We start from the raw sequence: 5,000 nt of genomic DNA, 5'->3' as shown, positions 1-5,000 counted from the left end.
AAAAAGAACCGAATGAAGTTGAGTGATTTCAGTCTCAGGCTTCTTCGCTATCTGACCCTCTGGGGGCTGTGTATCTGACCCTCCCATTAACTCTCTCTGGGGGGGGGGGGGAGCTCTCTATTTAAAGAGCTGGAACTGATGCAGGCAGCGTGGAAGCATGCAGCAGTTTCCACTGGATCATTCTTAGGCATAACACACGTCAAATAGAGACCGAACTGTCGGAAAAAGTAAGGAAAAAAGTGACAATTTTTTTTTTTAGAAAAATGACAAAAATGTAGAAAAAAAATACAAAAGTGACAAAATTGTTGAAATTTTTTTGCAAGAATGTTGAAAAAAATGACAAAAATCTTGACATTTTTAAAAACATGACAAAATTGTTGAAAAAAGTGGATTTTTTTACAAAAATGACAACAAAAAAATTTTAAATGACAAAAGTGACAAAATTGTTGAAGGGACAAAATTGTTGAAAAAAAGTGACAAAAATGCTGAAAAAAGTGACAAGTTTTTACAAAAATGACAAAAATGTTTTGTAAAAAATGACAAAAGTGAAAAAAGTGATGAAAAGAAGTGACAAAAATGTTGAAAAAAGTGAGGACACTACAGCAGTTTCTACTGGATTAAATCAGAAAAGCGAAGCGTTTTAACAGGATTTTCCGTTTACTTTTATTTTGAAATCTGTCCATAAAGGGCTGAATAGCTTTCAGATAAATGTGAGAACTGTTTTTGAATATAAAACAATGAGAGATAAACAAAGACATTTCTTGTTCTTTAATTTTTTTTATAACAGCAGTTTCTATTTCTTTCTAAGAATGAAATATGCTAATTAACCTGTAGCCAGCGTCCATATAGAACTACAGATTTTAGACTCTTATTCGTTTCTGAAAACAATATAAAACAGGAAGAGAGAATTGATCAAAAAATATACTCACAGTTCATTATTTCTCTGCTTTTTTCTCACTTATCAGGCAAAATATTTTAAATCTTGTTTTGGAAAACATGCATTACACATGAAACTACAGAAAGGGGAACTTTGGGATATTTTCAACTGGAGTTTTCTGTTTTTGTGTCTAAGTGACTGATGGGAACAACAGTCTTTGACATTGGTCCAGTTAGTGTCCACTAAAAGTTCTGTTGTTGCCGCTGACAGACTCAGATTATTACTCTAAGTGTCTGACAACATTATGGGATGGATCGCTACAGAGATAGACCTTTTAGTTAAAGAGTAAGATCATTTTAGATTAACATGAAACAGCCCCAAAATCCCCATCACCAAATTCCACCAGACTCCATGTAAATAATCAGGACTTTTAGCGTGTATAGAGCCAGCATATCTCCACCAGACTCCATGTAAATAATCAGGACTTTTAGCGTGTATAGAGCCAGCATATCTCCACCAGACTCCATGTAAATAATCAGGACTTTTAGCGTGTATAGAGCCAGCATATCTCCACCAGACTCCATGTAAATAATCAGGACTTTTATCATCGTACAACACACTTCATTCAAAGTGGACAGAAACTGAATAAAACTATCAAAAGCCGTCTTGGTTCATCTTTCCACTGTTCCAACAATCACCACTCTGGTGACCCTTAATTCACCCATTTATATGTGGAGATATGCTGGCTCTATACACGCTAAAAGTCTTGATTATTTACATGGAGTCTGGTGGAGATATGCTGGCTCTATACATGCTAAAAGTCTTGATTATTTACATGGAGTCTGGTGGAGATATGCTGGCTCTATACACGCTAAAAGTAGTGATTATTTACATGGAGTCTCGTGGAAATATGCTGGCTCTATACACGCTAAAAGTCCTGATTATTTACATGGAGTCTGGTGGAGATATGCTGACTCTATACACGCTAAAAGTCATTATTATTTACATGGAGTCTGGTGGAGATATGCTGGCTCTATACACGCTAAAAGTCCTGATTATTTACATGGAGTCTGGTGGAGATATGCTGGCTCTATACACACTAAAAGTCCTGATTATTTACATGGAGTCTGGTGGAGATATGCTGGCTCTATACACGCTAAAAGTCCTGATTATTTACATGGAGTCTGGTGGAGATATGCTGGCTCTATACACACTAAAAGTCCTGATTATTTACATGGAGTCTGGTGGAGATATGCTGGCTCTATACACGCTTAAAGTCCTGGTTATTTACATGGAGTCTGGTGGAGTTTGGTGATGGTGATTTCAGGGCTGTTTCATGTTAAACTAAAAGGATCTTACTCTTTAACTAAAAGCTCTATCTCTGTAGGGATCCATCCCATAATGTTGTCAGACACTTAGAATAATAATCTGAGTTTTTGTTCACATTAGTTACAAACTCAGACACAAACGCATGGGGGAAATAGGGTCAAGGTTGGAAAACGTACCCTTCAATAGCACAGGACAATAAACACATAATGACAGGTGATTTCATTTTTTCATGCAAAGCTTGTGATTTTATTTTTATCATCATTTCTCTTCTAATTATATAAAACTGTCCCCTGAAATATGGCACTCTTGTTTTCAGTTTTATTCTAAATCAAAAACACATCAAGAGCGATTGGGAAAAGAAAGAGACAAAAGACTTCCATCTACGAGAACACGGATGATGGTGCAAATCTGGAGTCCTTTAACAAGAATATTAAAAACAGAAACCAGTTTCCAAAAGGTAACACTTGATCCAAGTGCAGAGACCAACAATCGTCCCGAAGCACCGAACGCTTGAAAATGTTAAAGTACACCCTTCGTCCGTACGTTAAAGTACATCCTTTATCCGTTACAGCAAACGATCATCAAACACTTTGATATTCTGAAAATACAATCTGCTTCTGTAGACATCTTTAAATATATATATATTCCAAGAGTTCAAAGAGGGATACAAAGATCCTAATTAACACCTTTTCAAGTAATTCTTAATAGGGCTGCACAATATATAGCCGTTTTATCGTCATCGCGATATTAACCAGCGCAATTAACACATCGGGAAGGGCTGCGACATATTGGGAAAGTGACTCGCATGCACGTACGAACGCACGCACGGGATATGCCCCCCTTTCCCCACAATATTTAAAGAGGTAGATTGGTCTTCCTCAAGAAAAATATGATTGGTTTTGAGATATTAAATCCACTTTTTTGGCCTTTGTGGGGATTTTTCCTAGCCTCGTGAGCCCGTCCTGATCTGGAGAGCTCCAGTTTTCAGTCTGGCATCTTGAGATAGAGAAAATTTGGAGCCGTTCGCCAAAACGACCGACCAATCAGCGTTGGTTTTGAGGCGAGTTTAGGTGTGACGCAAGGAGAAGCGACTGTTCAGTCCAAACAACATGGAGGCTTCCACGGATGAGATGAGCGTAGCTATCGCAGCAAGTTTATCCGAGTTAGAAAGTCTTCCTTCATTGAAAGAAGAGCAAAAGATGTTTTTGCTCTTCTCCCGACTGGTTTCGGCAAGAGGTTTGATCTGATTGGTTGATTTGGCCCATCTATCACCAACTATACGTGGGGATAGACGGATGGTTTGTCCAATCAGATAACCAGGATTTTCAACCCCCTTCCCAAAAGTTCTCCAACGGAAAGTTCCCAGATGGATATGCCGAGCTAATGGGAAGCGATCCTTCTCGCTTTTTTCAACATTTTTGATGTTTTTTTCCAATGTTTTTAAGAAGTTTTCTAACTGAGCAGCTTTGTCTGACAGAGTTTTATATAACAGGCCAAACAGTAAATGTTCTGTATTTTAACTGTAGCTGCACACATTCTTCTTTTTGCTTTTTTAATTACAGGACAAAGTCCGGTAACAAGCTGCCAGAACTTCTACTGTTACAGATTTATTTCTTACAGTTTAGGAAATAAAGTCTTTTCTGGGGGACAAACACCCAGAGCCCTCCGGTTATAATGTGCCCCACCCCCCTTCAACCTACACCCTTTTGCACACCTACATCTTGCACAAATGGAGGAAAAACCCTGACAACATGATTGCATATTCTCCTTGTATACCGTGCAGCCCTAATCCCTACCTTCCCTATGTCCGATGTGTCTGGAATTAACAGCAGTTCCTGGAGTTAAACACATGGCATTCATACAGTATATGTAGGTCTGGTTCCAGCTCCACTAATCTGCGGCGCTCTCGGCCCAATTCGAAGCTTTGAGAAGTCGGGACTGTCACGTGCTTCGCGGGACGTTACGGTGCATGCAGTACGGCGATTCAAACGGAGAGCTGGGCACCCATTCCTGCAGAGATATGGAGGGGTATGGGTCTCTCTATCGGGGGGGGTAGGGGGGTAGAGCTGCAACGATTAGTTGACTAATCACTAATCAATAAGGGTTAAAATAGTTTTTCATGCAAAAATAACAGAAAATGCTGCTTTTTTTTTAGCCTCTCAAGGGCTCAACGCTAAGTCCATTTTTTAAAGATGACCCCTTTGCAATTTATTTATTTCATCGAGGAAAAATGTCGGGGAATAGTTTGAAAATAACGTAAAAAAAAAATAAAAATAGGGACGAAAATCAACAAAAATGTTTAACTTTGGGGGGGGGGGAAACTGTCAAAAATGTGAACTAAATCATCAAAAGGAAAACTTAGGAATGTCAAACGTTGAAAGCATCGAAAAAAAAAAAAAGTAAAAATAAATGAAAAAAAAAAAAAAGAAAAGCATAAAAGCACCAAATCAACTCTCTCAGATCAAAGGATTTATTTACTCCCCACATCGGGTATCGATTTTTTGGGCATCGATTTTTTGGGCCAAAATTTCAAATAAAAAACTTTTTTTTTTGTGACGTTTTCGTCACTTTTAGTCCAACTTTTTTCCCAATTTTTGTGTCACAAATTTCCGATGTTTTTGTCGATTTTTGTGCGTGTCTGTGTCTCTGTGTGTATCTCTGTGTCTGTGTGTCTCTATGTGTGTGTGTGTGTGTGTGTGTGCGTGTCTCTGTGCGTGTGTGTCTCTGTGTGTGTTTTCTGATGAAATGTTCGTGTTTTGCCTCCATTTGCTGAAGATTTAGGCGCGATATTTAG

This window comes from Perca flavescens, chromosome 5 (genome assembly GCF_004354835.1).
Source record: "Perca flavescens isolate YP-PL-M2 chromosome 5, PFLA_1.0, whole genome shotgun sequence".
NCBI classification, from domain to species: Eukaryota; Metazoa; Chordata; class Actinopteri; order Perciformes; family Percidae; genus Perca; species Perca flavescens.
This window is presented reverse-complemented; position numbering follows the sequence as displayed.